Genomic DNA, 20,999 nt, shown 5'->3' on the forward strand with positions numbered 1-20,999 from the left:
GAAAAACACTGGCTAGATCTTGAGGGACTTTGATAGCTATGCTAAAGTGTTTGGATTCTATGCCAGTTGTCATGGAGAGCCATGGAAGGGTTTTAAGAAGACATCTTACATGCTCAGATTTGCACCAGCCTCTGGAGAAGAGGTGAGGGGACTCATAGGAGGCAAAGACATCAATCAGAGGGCTGCTGCGGCCACTCTGGGGAGAGATGATGGCAGCCAGAGCTGGCTGATTTCTGCTTCTGCTAGAACATGATTCCAGTTCCATCGCGTTCCTTGTTACAGGGATCAGACCTCATTTCCCACTGCTATTACGGTTCCTACCCATGCTTGTCAATTAACGCGGTGATTCATTGGTCACAGGATTTATTATTTGGCTTCCAATAAGCCTTGGGTTTCCAAGTCTGACTGTAGAAAAGGAGCTTACTCAACTGAAACACTTTGTAAGTGACACTTCTCCATCCCCCTTCCTGTGGCAGCCCTTCCCAGCACAAAGCCACAGACCAGGGTGAGAGGCAGTGATGGAGGGGCAGGAAGGTGGGAGGACAAATCAGTTAGACAAATGATAAAGGAGGTTCCCAGTATGCTTTCTGATCTTTCTGGACTTTTTTGTGGGCTAATTGAAGAAAAGGTTTAATTAACTGAACACACACATATCCAAAAGCCTCTGTGAAATTGGAATTAGGTTAGAATTTTATCAGCGGACAAAATTTTCTCACAACCTGGGAGGTGTCCCTCTGTCACTGATTTGTCTCAAATGCTTGCTTGTTTTCAGAAGCAGCAGATGTGATAAGACCTGCATGTTTCTGACTGACTATATATGTTGGCCTGTTCTATAGTTAAGAATCCATAAGCATCAAGTCCTTTATTTTGTGTCTCTGGGATCTGGAAGCAGATTTTTATATATTTCTCTCAAAATAGGGTTAGGGCTTCCAGAGGGTGGAGGGTTGCAAATAATGAAAAGGAGTGGAAATATGCCTATAGTATTCTGTAGCTTGACCAAATGGTGATTCTCACAGTGTGGTCTTCCCACCCCCTTGTGGACCAATCACTTAGGATCTTCCAAAAAAAACAGAGTTTCCCATGATCCCCTTTAGTCAAATGAATTCAGATTTCCAGGGATGGGGCTCAGAAGTCTGAATTTTTAGCAAGTTCTTCAGGAAACCAAAAGGCTCACGAAAGCGTGAGATTAACTATTAGAGCTCACGGAAAAGGAGGGACAAAGAAATGAAGTATAAAAAGGAGGAAATGCCTCCAACCAGTGGGCTCAGACAGAAAAGGAATCAGTCATATAAATTATGGTACATCCATGTCATAAAACACAGCAATCAAATATGGTAGATGGAAATATACTGACATGGAGATAATTCAACATGGAACTATGTCTGTTATATAGTGTCAAGTGCAAAATACTGTGTATGGGATAACTCCATTTTATATGTATATATGCATAGAAAAACATCTTAAATTCATTCATCCAAAGGATATCCACCGAGTTATCAGCTGTGAACAAGACTGCTAGAGTCCTTTGCTCATGGTTTAGTATGCATACATATATCATTGCTAACACATTATTTATGGGTATAGGAATTCTCTTGTTTATATGAGTTTTTAAAAAATTTTCTGTACTTAACATACATGGATTTTGTTATAAAAATAACAAAAAATGAATATAAATACTCTCCTCATGGATCCATTTGATTTTGTGAGTCACATTCCTTGCGGGTACATAACTTTGTAACAGAGTGCTTTTCTGCCCTTGTCTTCTTTTACACTGGTTTCTTTTGATCATGATCTAATCTTTCTTTTCTACATCCAAAGCATCAGTCTTATTCCACTACCTTTGGGTGAATGAAAATCAAAATCATTTAGTTCATTACCCATATACTACGTATGGGCATAGAAATATCTGCTTTCATAAGTTTTGTTCACAATCATCTTTCCTGTTGTCTCCTCTTGTAAACATTATGGGTAATGTCTTCCATTATGGTACTTTCTTCTAGTTCAGACTACATGGTGCACAGGTGAGTAATAATTTCTGGTAAAGAAAGTAGGAGTCAGTGACAACACTTCTCAGTGTGTTTTAGGTAGGTCTAAAGTCTGTGAGTCCCTCCTGTGATTTTATGTTCGATTCTGATTAGTCCATCTTCCAGGACCAAACAAAACTGAACAGGAACTCAAGTCACTCAAGTAACTTAAATAAGGAGGTGCCTTGAACTCAACTGTACTTGCTGACGGAGGGGCTGTAGGGTGAAAGGAGAGAAGCAGGGATTTTGTTAGGCAGCCTTTCTGGCTTCCTTTTCTCTCTTGACCAGACTTCGCTTCAAGACTCTCTTCTGTTTATAGATGTTAATTCCACTCACTCTCATAACTTTATAAGCTGTAGGAAAAATGAGCAGGTGCAAATTCTTTTAAATTCAACTTTATTGGAGACTGAGACCCAAGGAAGTGTCTTGGGCATATATTCAGTTACTCCAGATGATGCAAATCTAGAAATGAGAAGTATGTTTTCTTTCCTTTTTTCCCCGTCTTTTGGCTTAGCAAAGCCACAGAAACTCTAGGTTATTATGTTTTAAAATGTTTTTAACATATTTTCAGCTTACAAATGTTTTTATATGATTTCCTCCAAGCAGATCCAATTCCCCATGCATTTTTAGGGTTAAAGTAATGGTCCACATTCAAGTACGTGACAAGACTTAGTTTTCTTCTGGGCCAGTGTGAGGGCTTAGAACTGTGGAGAATAGAGGTGGTAAAAGGGATGAAGGCCTTCTCCTTGGGACTTCCCTTTTATACTCCATGCTCTTTGTTAAGCTACTTCTACTCTGGGAATGAGAGAGAAAGAGCATTGCTACACTGTCTGCTGGAGATGGCCGGGGTTGTGTATATGTTCCTGGAAGTTATAACTTCACTTCAGGTTGCTTTCACCTAAAGCTAAAAAGGCTGTGATATATGAATCTTAAAAATGGCATTCTATTATTGTTTAATCAATTTCAATTCCATTGAAAGTCTCTTTTCCATGGACATCAGGAAACCATTTAAAGCCTCCTCTTTATGCATACCAGAGGCTCAGCAAGTGCTGTCAACTCTAATGCAATTTAGAAGTTACAGATTCATAAGAGCAGCTTTGAGTCTTAGCAGCATTCCTGCTAGCATCCTAGTAAAAGTAGGGCTATGTGTCTAGATTAAAATGGAAAGTTCTGATTTGGCATCTATATGTTTTTCAATCTAACACTGTAAATCTGCATTTAAAAAAACATTTTGATGCCTGATTATTTGAGTTTTCATTGTGGTTTTTTGATACCTGCCTGGAACCTCCAAAACATGTGAACTCAGACTATTTAGGCTTTTAGGAAACCTTTTATGCTTAGACCATTTAACCTTTTAGGAAGGTTTTGTTGTTGCCTTATAGAAGCTAACATAAGATGGGTAGACACTTGAGTGTGCTGATTGGCCAAAGAAAAGAGATGCAAAGAGGGCAGACAAAGAAAAAAAACACATGAATGTAAAGCTGTGCCACTTTTTTTCCCCTCTCATAGATAACTCTGAAACACTTTATTTATTATATCTACTGTGTGCACACTTACTGCTCAAAATTCTGATGGCATAACAATAAAACCAACGTGGTTTCTGACTTTAAGGAATAGAATATGGGGAGAAGATCTCCAAATTAACAAAGGCAATGGAGTGTTGTTGATGTTGATAGAAGTAACTGTAAGATGCAGTCATGGCAGAAGAGTGGTTGGTAATCTACTGGGGTGGAGATGAGGGAAAAGAAGAGGGGAAAGACTGCATGGAAAAAGTAGATCTTCATCAGGTTAATGAAAAACAGGGCAGCTCAGGCAGAAGGAGAAAGTCAAAGTTTCAGAGAACCTTGTAGATTCACGGGATTGGTCTGACCAAAGAGCAGGGTGCAAGTGGTGGAAAATTCAAGAGGCAGACAGCAACCTCCAGAGAAACTGGGTCTTCATCCTGACCATTCTGTGGACTATTATTAAACAGTCCTCAGGTCAGCACCTCAGGTCACTGTTGTTCTTTGGTCAGTTAATGCTCAGTTTTATGACCCAAAATCAATTAATAAAAACAGAACAAAATAATGAGAAAACTTTCACCTTTATTTAATTAGCAGATTTCTTTTTTAAAAGATAGGTGTGTTAGAAAAGTTGCAAAATCTATAGGCTGCTGATGGGCATGTAAACTGATGCATTTTGCCTAATACTTTCTACATATATATCAAAAGCCATAACATTCTTTGACTCATGGTCCCAATGCTGGAAATTAATCTTTTAAATATTTAGTTATTTATTTAGTAGAAACGGGGTCTTGCCTTGTTTTGTTTTGTTTTTGAGACGGAGTTTCACTCTTGTTTCCCAGGCTGGAGTGCAATGGCGCGATCTCGACTCACAGCCATCTCTGCCTCCCGGGTTCAAGTGATTCACCTGGCTCAGCCTCCCAAGTAGCTGGGATTACAGGCATATGCCACCATGCCCAGCTAATTTTGTATTTTTAGTAGAGATGGGGTTTCTCCATGTTGGTCAGGCTGGTCTTGAACTCCCAACCCCAGGTGATCTGCATGCCTCGGCCTCCCAAAGAGCTGGGATTACAGGTATGAGCTACTGCTCCTGGCCAGGGTCTTACTTTGTTGCCCAGCCTGGTCTCGAACTCTAGGCCTCAAGCAATCCTCCCGCCTTGGCCTCCCAAAGTACTGAGATTACAGATGTGAGCCACCAAGGCTGGCCTGAAAATTAATTTTAAGATAAAACCTGGGACCAGTTTCTTTTTTAAAATTTAAAAATTTTTAATTATGATGGATATATACTAGTTTTACATAGGGGTACATGTGATATTTTGATAGAAGCATACAACATGTAATGATCAAATCAGAGTAATTGGGATACTCATCACCTCAATAATTTATCATTTCTTTTGTTAGGAACATTCCAGTTTCACTCTTTTAGTTATTTGGAAATAAGGAATTTCGTTTCTTGCATACACATAGGAACCATGAATGACTGTGGTACCTACCCATGAAGCAGAGATTAGAAAAACTCTTTCTTGTTTGGGGAGGCTGCAAGGAAGCCTACTACAAAAGTTCATGGGGTTTGAATTAGAACTCCCTGCACAGAGTAGGTAAGCCAAACCAAGGAAATCACATTAAAAGTAGTCTATTGGCTGGGCATGGTGGCTCACGCCTGTAATCCCAGCACTTTGGGAGGCCGAGGCGGGTGGATCACGAGGTCAGGAGATTGAGACCATCCTGGCTAACACGGTGAAACCCTGTCTCTACTAAAAATACAAAAAACTAGCCAGGCGTGGTGTCGGGCACCTGTAGTCCTAGCTACTCGGGAGGCTGAGGCAGGAGAATGGCATGAACCCAGGAGGCAGAGCTTGCAGTGAGCTGAGATGGTGCCACTGCACTCCAGCCTGGGCGACAGAGCAAGACTCTGTCTCAAAAAAAAAAAAAAAGAAAGAAAAGAAGTAGTCTTTATCTGGTAAAACACATAGTGCTCCAACAGAAGCAAACTAGAAACTGCCTGATAGGAACATCTCCATACCTGAATGTCCTGGAATGTCAACAGTAAACAACTCCAGTGAAGATGAGCTCACAGTGAAGATGAGCTCCAGTGAAGATGAGCTCACAAACTTCCAGGCTTCCAGACCTCCAGCTATAAGGAGCATAACTGACCAAAGTCCCCACATGCTGTGTTCTGATGTCCATCCCTGTATTTGTGGTGCAGTTAAAAACTTTCTTTATTTTTCTTTTCTTTTTTTTTTTTTTTTTGAGGCAGAGTCTTGCTCTGTCGCCCAGGCTGGAGTGCAGTGGCGCGATCTCGGCTCACTGCAAGCTCTGCCTCCCGGGTTCACGCCATTCTCCTGCCTCAGCCTCCGGAGTAGCTGGGACTACAGGCGCCCGCCACCACGCCCAGCTAATTTTTTGTATTTTTAGTAGAGACGGGGTTTCACCCTGTTAGCCAGGATGGGTTAAAAACTTTCAAGCTTGCCATGGGCTGCTCCCAGCCAATGACTGAATGAGGCAGGGATACTGAGGCAGCCCCTTCCTGGGAGATGCAGGACTCCGTGGATACCTGTTTTTAGCATCAGAATTCTCTGGAGGCTTTTCTGAACCTTCCTCGACTACGTGGCAGTTGGGGGTGGTTCCACCCAGGCTTCCTTCCCTCTCTCCATCAGGCGATCAGGCGTATTCTTGCATAACGGTCTGACGGCTCTCCCAGCCTTTTCCAGCTCATTCCTCATTTTATCTCACAGACATTTCCCTTAATACAATCCTTGCATGTTTAATCCCATTTTGGCACTTGTTTTTCAGAGGAAACAGGCTGTAAGCTGGGAATTTGGGACTGGCTTTTCCACCAAACAGCAGGTGAAAAGGACACAGTCTTGGCTAGCGGGCGACTACAGATTGTCCCTGGCACAAATTGCTAAATGTTTCACCGGTGGTGGCCTGTGAAAATGTTCAGGTGGAGGGTAGTAGTGAGTAAGGTGCAGTGATCCAAGATATTAAAAAATATGTAGGGAATAATGCATACAGAGACAGTTGCATTAATGCCCCACAAAAGGATGTTGACAGACTAAGGAGTGGAGGCAGTTTATTGCTAAGTTTGTGAGCCAGAGAACCTTTGTGATCACCCTCAAAGTGGCCCAGATCCCCAGCAGTAGGATAGATGTAGCTGAGGGGCAGAATGAAGACTCAATTATTAGAGTCACAGAGCTCCAGAGATGTTTGAATGCTCAACCAAAGCAGGTATATTATGCAAAGGTCAGGGACCTGGTGGGAAAACACAGAATACTGCAACATGGGATGGGGACATCTGGATGGCACCCTGAGGGTGTTCATTCTTCAACCCCCTCAGATCCTCTGGGCTTGCAGAGGTGGCTCACCTTCCATAGTAAAGGCTAGCAGTTCTACAGTACTGGAAGATGCTATAGAAATCTCACCCCTGTAACAGGTGCCATCTTCAGGATCTGCCCCCACCTCCTCTCTTGCCTGCCAAGCCAATAACTAGGATCGAGGTCATGCTGGGCCTGGTAAGTTAAGAAAGAGACTCTATGCCTAAGGAATTGCAATAGTTTGCCAGCATTAATTGGCAGTAGCCAGGGGAATACTCCTAGGATTTGATTTTGAGGGTGCTTGATCAAGGAAGCTAAAATGTAAGACTAGAAAAGCAAGAATTCATTGACCTAAGGGTACTTTCTTGAGACCTGATATTTAACACCGCAGAAAAGTTGTTAGGTGATAGGGCAAACTCATTGCTGGGTGGCTCTTAGAAGGCTGGATAAAAACATAGCCAACTCTCATGAAGTGGAAGTGCCTGAATTACCGTGGCAGATAGTAGATGAATAAAGGGACTGAAGAGGTAGACACGCTGGAATGGATATGTTATGTGAGACCAGAAAACCCACCAGAGGAGGTTGATGTTCCATGACAGGGACCAGAGGGCAAACCATTCACTAGGGTTATAAGGAATATGCTGGTGAGAGGGGCACGAACACCACAGTGGTTTCCTCCTTTGTTGACATCCATGAGGATGATGGAGTTCTGGAAAGCCAGGAGGCTGACAGTTAAAAAAAAAAATACAGGTAAGAGCAGAGGATCAGGAGACGGAGAACAACTGCTCCAATAAAAAGCCACAATCCTTTGTGCAGTTCCTGAACTTGAGCCAATTTTCAGATTTGTAACCCATCGACTGAAGAGGTGGCCTGGTACTAGGGGGAAAGACCCTTCAGCACTATGGCAAGAATATACTGAGATAATTCCCTCAGTCCTTCCCCAAGGGACTTATGATCGCTTACATGGATGAGGAAGAGGGGAACAACCACTCATGTTTGGGATTAATGGACACAGGGTCTGAGCTGACATCAGTACTTGGAGACCTAAAGTGTCATTATGGCACCCCTTGTTAGAATGAGAGCCTGTGGGGGTCACGTAATAAATAGAATCCCAAGAACCCATTCAGAGGTGGTTGTTTTCCCAGTCCCTAAATGTACAATTGGAGTTGATGTATTTGGAAATTGTAGTAACCCCCACATAGGTTTCCTGGTCTGTAGAATACGAGCTATTAAAGTAGGCCAAATTGAAACTTTTCAACTTGTCCAACATCTTTCTCACTTCATTCAAGATAATAAATCCAAAATATCATATATTTTGGAGTGAGAGGATGGTGAAGATGAATGCCATCATTGAAGGTCTAAAGGATGCAGGGGTGGTGGTTCCTACTTTATCTCTATTTAATTCACCAATCTCGTTCCTTAAAAACTGAACAGATTCTGGCAGTCCTCTAGACTGCCATAGACTTAATCAAGCATCAGCCCAAAGAGCAGTTGCTGTCCCAGATGTGGTATCATTCCTAGAGCATTTTAATAAGGCCTCAGGTTCATGGTATGCAGACACTGATTTGGTGAATATGTTCTTTTTCCTTCCCATTAGAAAAGACGATCAGAAACAGTTCGCATTCATGTGGGAGGGACAACAATATTCATTTACAATTTTGTCTCAGGTCTATGTTTCTGCCACCCTCTGTGATGGTGTAGTCTGAAGGACTTAGGTGTTTCCTGGTATTCTTGTCCCATTATAACTGTGAACAAATGTGTAACAACTCCAAACAGTGAAGGGTATGATTCTTAGGGGCTCACACTCCTCAGGTATTAAGGCTTGGATCACATGACCAGGTAAACCACCAAGACCTGCTGAGATGACAGCTGAGAATGAGGGAAAGGCATTTAGAATGGTTTGGGGAGGAGGGAGAGAGGAAGACCAGTTGTGGCCTTGATCAAACACAGTGATGGGAATTGTCCATCCCATTAATCTCCCTCTTCTGTGTTTTTTTTCTGAAGAAGAAAGGCTCACAGGAATCACTAAAGAAGAGCTGCCTGAACCTTTGTGTACAAGCGGATCAATATGGCATAAGGGATGGACTATGACATCCATGAGAATAAGCCTTACAGATCCTCTCCTGTAAGTAGTGTAATGGACCAAAGGCCCAAGCCACTGCACTCTGGCATCCATTGCCCTGTGTCTTAGTCCATTCAGGCTGCTATAACAATACCATAAATGGAGTGGTTTATAAACTACAATTCATTTCTTGTATTTCTAGAGCCTTGGAAGTTCAAGAGCAAGGCAATGGTCATTTTGGTGTCTGGTGAGAGAAGATAACTTCCTGGTTCATAACAGCTATCTTCTCTCTTTGTGTTCACATGGTGGGAGAAAGAGAGAGGGAACTCTCTGGGGTCTCTGTTATGAAGGCACTAATCCCATTCATGAGAGTTTTGCTCTCATGATCTAGTCACCACCCAAAGACCCCACCTCCAAATACTATCCAATTGATTAGGGTTTAAAATCTGAAATTTGGTGGGACAGAAACATTCAGTCTATGGTGCTCTGTTTATGCTGAGGTCTTGCTTCCTATGAGCTGCTTCCAGCCAGTGACTGAGCAGGGCGGGAATGCTAAAGCAAGCCTGTTGCAGGTGCTCACCTCAGATCAAGATGCCCTGACAGTCTTGTCAGGAACCTTTTAGATTTCACTAGGTTCTAGACCCCTTCCACCCAACTTCTCTTCCTTCTATCCTTCACTTAGGGGTAAAATTTTCATCAAGATCTGATGGTTCTTCCAGATTTTCTCATCTCCCTCCCCATATTTTTTTAGAGACATTCCTCTAACAAAATTCGTGCTTGTTTAATCCAATTTTGGTCCAAAATGTCAACAGTTCTGAGGTTAGGAAATCTTGGCTTAGAGAAATGATGACAGTGGACATTGGATATCAATATCGATCCCATTATTTTGTGATTTGCTGGAGACAGAGCTCTCTGGGATTGATCCAAATGTCAGATGTCACACCAAGAAAAACGATGTTTCTGAGAAGCATTCAGAATAAGACTAATAGTGTCTTATTTCCAAGGGTCAAAGTAACTTGCTCTGAGAATGCATGACCTTAATCCTTGCCTTTCCTTCCTTCCTTCCTTCCTTCCTTCCTTCCTTCCTTCCTTCCTTCCTTCCTTCCTCCCTCCCTCCCTCCCTCCCTCCCTCTTCCCTCCTCTCTCTCTCTCTTTCTCCCCCTTTCTCTCTCTCTCCCCCTTTCTCTCTCTCTCTCTCCTCCCCCTTTCTTTCTTTTTTGGCTCCATTGACTCTGTCTCAAGATTGTAATTAGTAACTGACAATGATTACACTATAGTTCCATCATGAAAACATAATTCTCATGCCAGGAGTTTATGATGACTTTTAGTTTGAAATTTCTCAAGGTTCAGTTTCAGATCAAGGGTGAATGTTCTTGGAAAGTTTGAACTTAATCAGAAACATTATTTTAGAATTATGATCTTAGAGTAATTTCTGGGTTTTTAGGTTTGAAAATATATATGTATATTTTTTACCAGTTGTCCACTCATTGCTCAGAGATTTGGGTTAATATATTTATCATTTAATAATAATTTTTTCCTCCTCTTCAGTTCTTACACATTTGCACAAATTTAGTTTCACTTCTACTGTCAGCACTGCACCCCAAATTAAAACTGAATTCACTCTAGCTTCAAGTTCTAACTGGGTCAGGTTTGCTAAGAATTAAGACCAGTTTTATCAACTCTTTTTATAAAATTGACTTGGGTTTCAAGAGCGTAATGAAACCAGAAGGTGGGGGAGTTTAGAATGTAGTCTGGTCTCAATTCGTCTGCTGTTTGAAAACCACGGTCTAGTTTCAACCCTACTAACCTTGGATAGTTGAATTAAAAAAAGAAAAAAAGTAACTGGCAAATCCCAGCAATCCATGGAATACAATAGCATCTTTTGAAGGACAATAAACTCAGAAGGGAAAGGAAACATGGAATTTTTCATGTGAGGTTTGCTAATAGAGTAAAATAATCGTATCAGAATTTAAATTAGTTTTTGTCTCTTCGGAGAGAGACCTTGGGCCTCCCTCTGATGCTCCTTAGATGCTTGGGCATCTAAGCAGACTTTATTTATGTCTTTTATCTCTATCTTGATCAATTTCTTTCATCTGTGTTCCTAATATCTCAGCTCCCATATCCGTCTCACCTCACTCTGGGCTCTGTTTCACCTCAGTCCTAATTGAAGTTATAAAGGTTTTACGTCTCAGTACTTCATTGAAAGAGCCTTAGCCCTAGTCATTATCTGAGACTTGGATTCAGTGAATTTCACATCGCTGAGTTCTCACATGGCTCCTGGTCTTGGAAATGGCCACTGGACTTCCTCCATAGTCAGGTAAGGCCCAGCTTTTCCCCGATCCCTTTTGCTTGGATCTGAGAGGACTGAGTTTCTGCTTTGGCTCTCTTGGCTGCCTTGCTCTGACCAGTTCTTTTCCCTGAGGCCAGAAGCCCTGACCTGAACTCTATCTTTCTATCCTGGGAGCTGAGGCTCACCCATCTGTGGGCCCACCTTTCCAAAGAAGACGTATCCGGCTGCCTGCCTGGTTTCCTCCTTGTGCTCTACATACCTGCCTGTGTGCGTTATCTTTTCTTTAGGTTCTAGTGGAGTTATTCGAATTGTGCCTGGTGAAAGTTTGTCATCACACCGGCTCTGATCCCCCAGGGGGGCCTGATACTCGGCTGCAGTCCTGCACAAGTGGTAGGTAAGGAGGAAATCTCCTTCCTCTCCATCTCTACTTGCCTTGTACGGTTGTAAGGCAGGAACATGCCTTCTCCTCAATTCTCAAAATGTAACAGCTCATTTCTTTTTCTAGTGGTACACTGCCATAACTGAAAATATTTCTGGTATTCAAAGACCTGTAGCACAATCTTTGCAATATCTTGAAAGGCAGCACTCATTTATTGTTTGAATGTGAATTTGATTTTTCCCCCAACAATTTTCTCATTAACTAAGGACAGTTGGTGACCAAACCAGGTGTTTTCCACTTTGTAGCAAAACCAAGACATGATCACAAGATAATAACACACTGCATTTTTTCTCCCCTATAAAAGTGAGAATAATTCCAAGAGGTATCCCAGAGATGTTCTGAACAAGGACAGCATCGCTGGAAAATTATAGCCTTCTAAACTGACATATTTGAAGGGTTACAGTCACTTGGACTTCAGTTTTATATTCACCTTCCTGTAAAGATGAAACAATTGACCTTTCATTACTGAGAGTTTCTTGAAGCTGTGATGAGCTGTGGTGAGCCAGCCATGCTTACATTTCCCTGGGATTCTCCTTGTTACTGGTGGAGATGTCTCCTTAAATATTATTCTATTGTATTAAACTTAGGTAAATAAAAAGGCTTCACGTGCTAAAGAAAGATGAGCCTCTTTTCCTTCTTTTGCCTCCTTCTGCCAGAGAAGAGGCTGGCATGGTCGGGAGCCTTGGACTATACTCCTATAGCTCAGACAGAAAAGTATCTTTAAGTAGGAATATTATTCTGACAGAGAGGAATCAGCCAGAGAATTATTCTAAAATTGCATAAGATTGGTCCCTCAATTTTCTGTCCATGGTATGCTCAAGGTCATGTCTAATTTATTACACTGAATGTGGAATTTCTGGGAATTATCTGATACCTGATTCTGACAGTTTTAACCCTTGACATCTGAAGTCCACCTTAAACTGAAGGTAATCTGCCTGACCTGCTTGGTGTATCTTGTATGATTTCTGTAAAGTTAGAAACTGAGAACATGCACTCAGAATATGCAAAGTCAGCAGTTGATGTGGAGCCAGGCTTAGCTCTCTGCCTTTGAGGGTCACAACCAATAAGAGATGAACCTTAAAGTTCTGATTCCCATATTCAAGGTCTCAATGAGTTTGGGCCCAGATAGCTCAGACTATATTAAACAAATTTACGTCCTTCTAAAGTTTACTATGATGGATGTCTTTAATACCTTGGTTGTGGTTTCAAAAGCTTAAAAAAATTTTGCTCCACTAAAGTCTCACTCATATATAGGTCACATAGTCCACTTATTTGCATGTCCGATGGACCATATCCAATAATGTAATTTATCTTTGGGGAAAAGAATGTGTTTCTTAATGTGTACAGTATCTTTTATAGCATTTCAGGAAAGTTAACACAAGAAGTGCTTTACAGTTATTGTGATGATGATGGAGTAAAAAAGGTGGAGAAGCCGATGGTACAATACATTGTGCTAGAGAAATTGCTTCTTTGGTGTATGTTCTAGAAACTAGAGTTCTCATATAGACTAATCTTGGATTTCAATCTCTGCATGAAAGAGAAGAAGCTAAATCCATATCTTATCTCCTTTCAACTTCTCCAAAAACCGGAATGCCAAAGTTCTGATGACTTGACATATACTTAGTGTTATGTAAACATTAAAAGGACTTAATTTTTGTTGTTTGTAATATCTTTTTTTCTAACCACAAAATAACACATATACATTCATAAAAATGGAAAATACAGATAGGTAAAATAAGAAAATAAAAATTTTATGTAAAAATTAGGTAAGCATCACTAAGATGTTACTATATATAATTCTGCATATATTTTTGCTTTAATTTTACAAAGCAGATCATACTCTAAATAAGATTTTCTAATCTGATTTTAAAATTTATATATCATGAAGGGAAAATACACTTTTAATTAAAAATTGTTGAGAGTTGAAAGTAAGAGAACCTTCCTAATAGTGCCTCCTTATCTCTCAGGTGAGAAAAACTCTGATGCAATTATATAACTAAAGTAATTCACATTTAGGCAGCATCAGAGCCAGGCCTATAACTAAAACCTCTTAAATCTTGGGTAACTACTTTATGCATTTTACAGGTGTCCTTTCTTACTTTTCATATGCTATGACTAAATCCAGTGTGATTAATTGGGATTAGAGAGCATGAGAAATTCTTATCTTCCTCTTATGTCCTTTAGCTTGGCTAAATGTTTGCTGGAAAACAGTGGGTAGGACCGATTAACACAGAATTTATTGAAAATATTTTATAGAAATAATTTGTACATTTTGTGATGGGCTTTCAAACTTTAAAACTTCAAATTGAGGTCTCTGCAGGAACAACAGGATTTGAGGCATTGAATCTTGGTAACATCTCAAACTGCTATAAATCTCTAAAAAGTTGTTATCTAACTTAGTGTCAACAGAAACATGATTAAATCTAAGTAAGAATTTCCTTTTAGGTTTGTGACTTCAAAAAACCATTTATGCTGAAGAAATTTGAGTTAAAGGCTCTAAAAAAGATTCAATGAGTCTTATCAATCGATCAATTTTATTTGCTAAATTTAGTACTAGAGTGACAGTATCTGTACATTCTTTGTATAAAAACATCTAGCAGAGCATTTTTTTGGGGTTTTGTGATATCAAGAGGTTTTGGGAATTTTAGGAAAGTTCCACCCACAATAAAAACCAATGTTCTCTTATTGCTGATTAATTCTGTCAGATGGGTCAGAATTGATGCTTCTTTGAATACATGCAAATTATCCTTCATTTAAAGTTTCTGTTTTGTCTTTCTTCCTTTGTTTCATTTGTTTCTCATTTCTCTTACTCTTCTCATTTTCTTCTTTACTCCCATTCTCTTAAAATAAAAATCTTAGGGATTTCACTTATTTTTTTCAGTTTTTCTTTGCTACAGGAGATAGTGAAATCAGTGAGTATAATCAGGTTATACAAATGGCATTCACTTACATAGACATTTTATGGTGTTAAACTAAAAAAAAGCCTGGTTATTTGGAGGGAGATTCAGATAATTTGGAAGTGATTTATTTTCTCAAATGGAAATAGTGATTACAGATGATGAGAAAAAGAATTGCATTTATTTGGCAACATGATCATAAACTTGCTTACTGAATTTATCCTATAAATCAGGATAATAAATTCCAGTGACAAACTTTTAATTTTTAAACATCATAACTTCCTTTAGCTCTTTTTTTTTTGTGAGCTTAAAATTCCAAATAAACTTACTTGTTCTCATGCTCACAATTGTCTATCTTATCCAAAGGATGAAATGCAGGAGAAGCATTTGATGGAAGCTTCTTGACCTCCTTATATTTTAAGAGCACAGGAAACACATGTTTCTGGTGTTTTCTACTTGTCAGCATTTCTTAACCAATGGAACAGAAATGTCCAGAACTACAAAGTTCAAACTTTGCATGTGGCAAGAACTTTATGTGATCAGACTGAATCTAAATAATGTTGAGAAATAACAAAAATATAAGCAATGGATTTCTAAGCAGACAATGTCATTGCCATGACATGGTCCTATTAGGTGCATACAGAAACTGAGCTCTATGCGTGTGCCAGATAAAAACCAAAGAGCTTCGGTTTTAATTACACTGCATTACTCTTATTACCCTCAACAGGTTCTGACGTGACCATGTAAATACAATTGTTTAGTTTCTTCCTCATGGCTGAAGTGTTGGGCCAGAGATTTTCCTCTTAGAACATAATCTGTGAAATGGGTCTACTAAGGAAAGCTACTTAATGTAACCAGCTCCTTCTAAATCATATTCTCCTAAAGCACATTGGAATAATACAGTTCGTTGGGCCAAATTTTTCTAACATGGCTTCCCTCCATCTCATTTAGTTAGTCCACAGCTGAGTAACCTGTTAGAAAATTGTGCCCAAGAGAGGGCAGAGCCAGTTATCCATATCTCAGATTCTGGCTGGTGATGGTTCAGTGTGATGTGAGATCAGAATTGCAGATAATGAGAAATAAACAGAATCTTTTTTCCCTGCCTCAGCTCATGAAGGATGTGTACACCAATTCATTCTTTTGACACTTGAAAAGAAGTGGAATGTGGCTTCAGATTTGGCCAGATTACATTCAGAGGAGAACAAAACATATGGCCAATAACACTGTAAGACCAATGGTGTGCTTTGTGAGATGGTGAATGCCTATAGAATCTGTCAATATGACCATATTTGTGTGTGTGTGTTGTAAAGTGCACATAATGTAAAATCTACTATTTTAACCATTTGAAAGTATACAATTCAGTGGCATTTAGTATATTCACAACATCATGTAACAGTTACCACTATGCTGCTCCAGAGTGTTTTCATTACCCGAAAAGGAAATCTGATATCATCAAGCAGTCATTCCCCATTCTCCCCTCTCACATTCCCTAGCAATCAATAATCTGCTTTCTGGCTCTACAGACTTGCTTATTCTGGATATTTCATACAAGTGGAATCGTACAATACGTGTCCTTTTGTGTCTGGCTTATTTCACTCAGCATAATGTTTTCAAAGGTTACCCATGTTGTAGCATGCACCTTCATTCCTTTTTATGGCTGAATAATATTCCGTGGTGTAGATAGAGCACATTTTGTTTATCCACTCATCAGTTGATGGACACTTGGGATGTTTCCACTTTGGCTGTTGTGATTAATGCTGCTGTGAGACCATATGTATTTTTTTTTACTTAAATGATTTACTGATTTGTGTTTGTGGGTACCCAAGACCTAGCAGGAAGTTTGGTGGGGCTGGGTTTGAAGTTGCAAACTGGGCAGAAAACTACAGCCAGAAGCCATGCCAGTTCAAGAGGTTCTGGAGAAGGTGGTGAATGACAGTAAAGGCAGTGAGAAGAAAATCATATTAGAATCAAGGGCCCTTGGGCTGTTATCGTGGTTCTACCACCAGCAGGCTGTGTGGGTGATTTGGGTAAATCATTTCACCTTCCTGGGCCTTCATATTCTCTCTTTAAAATGAGACAGCAGAACTCACTAACATTTCTTCTAGCTCTGGGAGTCAATGCCTGCCACAGGCTGTGCAAACACCCTGTATTTCTTGTCACCTAACACACCCTTTTCTAGCATCACAGCTGCTATCACTCACACTGTAAACAGTAAAGGTACTCTTTTTCTATATTTTCTGTGCTCAAGGTTTGGGCATAACCATTTCCTCTGAACTGGAAGTATGAAGAGGGTCAGGGCCTGGCATCATTGAAACGTGGCAGTTGCAGCAGGGCCCAAAATAACACAGCTCAAAATATGAAAGCAATGTCTCTGTAACCAAGAAACTGAAATAAGTGCTTGAGGCTGAGATTATATCAGCCACAAATATGCAAGAAATGGGTTCCATCAAATGTTTGGCACTTCCAATGTTACTCTTTATAGATAGCTAGCAAGTTTTGGGGTGTAGGTGGGTGGTTCGTTCAGCATTAAAGATGATTTGTAGTCCAAGTCCAAGATTTCCTTCTCCTTGCATTAAGACAAGAAAATATTAGTGATTTGTGAAGTTTCTTCTTTTGTAAAATAGAAATGGTACTGGGTAATCTCAGCTTGTTCTAAATAGAAATCAGGTACACTCCTGAATGTACCATTCAGGTGGGGTACGTTGCGGGGAGGGTGTCGTGGGTCAAATATGGGACTATTTACCCTTCCCTTTCTGTTTATTTCTCCTTGACAATGAAAGAATAAGATCTGAATATGTGACCCTGGGCAAGTCAATTACCTTCTCAATATCAGTTTCCTGATCTGTAAAATAAGTTTACCTATTTTGAAAGCATCTATTTTTGGCTTTTGATAAAGCCACTTACCTAAATTTATTTATGGCTGGCTGTGTTACAACAGGGCTGAGGGATTAAGAAAAAAGACAAAATCCAACTTTAATTTTACTTTTAGGAGTGAGAATCTAAGGACATTGACAGAAAATCAGAGATGATAATGTCTAAAATTCGAAATATAATAACAGAACATTATCCATAAGTGGAGATAAGATATTCAAAAGATGTAATCATATAAAGTAAGGAGCTTAGGCAATAGAACACAGATTCCCTGTACAAATTGTTTTGTCACCACGGTTAACTTATTATTATTATTATTATTGTTATTATTATTTGAGACAGTCTTGCTCTGTTGCCCTGGCTGGAGTGCAGTGGTGTGAGCTCATCTCACTGCAACCTCTGCTTCCCGGGTTCAAGTGATTCTCATGCCTCAGCCTCCCGAGTAGCTAGGACTACAGGCACGCACCACCATACCCAGCTAATTTTTGTATTTTTAGTAGTGGTGAGGTTTCACCATGTTGGTCAGGCTGCCCCGAACTCCCAACCTCAAGTGATCCGCCTGCCTCAGCCTCCCAAAGTGCTGGGATTACAGGCATGAGCCACCATGCCCAGCTGACTAATTATTTATTCATTCAAAAATATTTGTTTTCATCTCTATAGAATTAAATCGGTGACAGGCAAAGATTACCCTTCAACTGAAGCAGGCTCTGCATTTCATTATCATCCAAATCAGCAAATACAACTTTGCTTCCCTGACAACCCTGTTCACAATGTAAACTGAAAAGCCAGCAGGAACCTACTCTGTTTCCCCACTAAAGGACTGACAAAGTCCACAGCTCAGAAGCATCCATTTTTTACCTGATTTTATGAAATGGATTATAGTTTCCTAGGGACTGAAAATTAACCTACCACATTTATTTAAGTGGGTTCTTGCCCAGCCCATATTTTCACCCTTTAATGGTAATGAAGCTAAAATTTCTTTCCAGTCACTTTGCATATCATTTCCTTTCTCTTTAATTCTCTTTCGAAGTGAGATGATTGATAGATTCTTCTTCAGCAGTCACTTACTTTGGTAGATGATTTTCTTTTTCCTTTGAAGTCGATTTTGAAAGGAGCTCTGTGTGATGAGCTAATTAGCACAAACACACAGGGTATATAACCTTAATTAGGCATGATTATAGGCTCAACGTAATGGGATGTCCTGAAACTGCACACTATGCAAATATTAGACTTTTCATTCTTCCCGTTACATCCGAAACCATGAAGCAAAGGATGTTTTGCAGTAGGTACCACAGTCAATGCCAGGTGCAAATCTTTCAATAAAAGGTTGATTTGTTTTTTTTTTTTTTTTTTTTTTTTTTGGGTGTACTAGTTGGGTAAAGGATAATTGGAGGAGGTTTAGGGAAAAAAAGATTCAAAAATCTGAAAAGTTGAATTAAGTTCAGAATGAGCTATACAAACTGAGGAATTTTACAATTAAGTAAACAACCCAGTTACTCTTCAAACTCTACCTCTTTTGGAATTCTGAAGATACTTTGCCATAGGCACCACTGTGAATTATGCAAATCTTGAGAGATCTTTCAAACCCAGTAACCACTAAGAGTACTACAAAACCAATCTGGGGTTTACTCAAGCTATTAGGATATAAGAAGATAGTGAGTATAAATGAAATCACAGTGAATCCCCAAGTCCTAATTTTAGCCGATTATTTTCATTTCCTTTACCACCAACCCCCCCACCTTTTTTTCTTTTATAATTGGAATGGTAAAACTAATTAGCAAATTGACTTTCCCCTTCCTAACCTGAAATGAAAATATCCAAGGATGTGGTACCCTTAGACATTTGAATATTCGGCCACTGAATAATTGAGAGCTTATAATACATAATTCTTAGATTATGTGTAGAGTTGTGAGTTTTTAGACTCAATCAGGTAAAAAATAATAAACTGTTTGGTTCCAGACACTCATAGAAATACTGACAGGGCAGAAATTCAATATGTGAGTATTAGAATAATTAGTATCTGATTTTAATCTAAAATACCATCTATTCAGTAGAAATGATGATGAAAGAGCATTTATATAACAGCTGAAATTTAAAATCCATAGCTTTCTCTGTGTTTAATATGTAAACTAATTTTTCCTGAAAACATAGTATATGATAGGCACAGTGTTCAATAAATTATTGGTATAGGCTCATTGAATCATCACAATAATGATATAAGATAATTCCTGTAAATTACCCATATTTTACGGATGAGGAAGCTGAGGATCAGAGAAGTTAAAAAATGTCATCCAAGATCACATATCCAGAAGCTACAGAGCCAGGACTTGAACTCATGTCTGTCTGACTCCAGCCATGCTTTTAATCACTCTGCTGGGCTCATTAGTACCTATCAGGCCTATGATTGTGTCCTTAGTGATTAGCACTTTCCCCAGAGCTGGAAATGAGATGCAAGATAAATAAAAACGTTTGAGATCTAAACTGAAATGCAGAAATTCTCTATTATCTACTAGGTACAAAAGAGGCGTTGACTAAGTGCTTTGTGTGTGTTGAGGATGTAAGTGCTGTGGAAATAGAATTTGGAGGAAGAGACAGAATTACACATGATTGACTGTAACAAATACAAACCTATATGATACAACATATTATTGCTGTACATAAGATAACTGGGGAAAAATAAGTACTGAATGAGAAGACGAAGATTTCAATCCAGTTTTTGCCACATACCAAATGTAGCACTAGATCAATGAGGGTCCCAACAGGAAACAGGGGGTTCAAATAAAAGATTCAATGAAAGAACTACTTTGAGAAATATTAAGAAGGGTTAGGGGTGGAGGTTGGTAATGCACCCAGACACTAGCAACAGTGGAAGCTGATAGCACCCCTAGGATGGAAAGGACCAGGGGAGGTAAGAGTAAGAATGGGCATCATAGAACAGGGGCCACCAAACAAGAGCTGTACTTGTGGAGAGGTACTGTTACTACCAGATACATGGCCCTGAATCTGGGAGAGGGCAGGGAAGAAAGACCTGGACTTCCACCTTGTGCTTCCTGATGTGCTGGGAACTTCCAATGCTAGGCCCTCAGAAGTCACCCTGACAGAGAACTAAGGAGACATTTTCTACAGGGGTCTGGGCCAGGTGGAGCTTGGATCTGAGGAAAGGGGATGGAGAATCACCTTCAGCAAGTCACTTTTCCTCTCTAAATTTCAGTTTGCTCATCTCTCGTTTATTGCCTACCATATTATCAATAATACAAATAGTTGGCCTTATAATTTTTACTTCCAATTTTTTTGAAAAACCTCAAATTTACAAAGAATTTGTAAGGATGGTACCATGAATACACACATATTCTTCACCTAGATTCACCAATTGTTAACATTCCATCACTATTGTTTAATTCTTTTTATCTTTCTCTGCTAACACAGACACATATTTTTGCTGAACCATCTGAGAGTACTTGCTGACATTCTGACACTTAAACCTCGAATACCTAAGTATTATCTATAAACAAGGATGGTTCTCTACGTAACCCCAGTACAATGATCACATTCAGGAAATTTAACATTAAGGCAATGCTATTATGAATTATAGGCTATACT

Source organism: Nomascus leucogenys, chromosome 22a, assembly GCF_006542625.1.
Source record: "Nomascus leucogenys isolate Asia chromosome 22a, Asia_NLE_v1, whole genome shotgun sequence".
Classification (NCBI taxonomy): Eukaryota; Metazoa; Chordata; class Mammalia; order Primates; family Hylobatidae; genus Nomascus; species Nomascus leucogenys.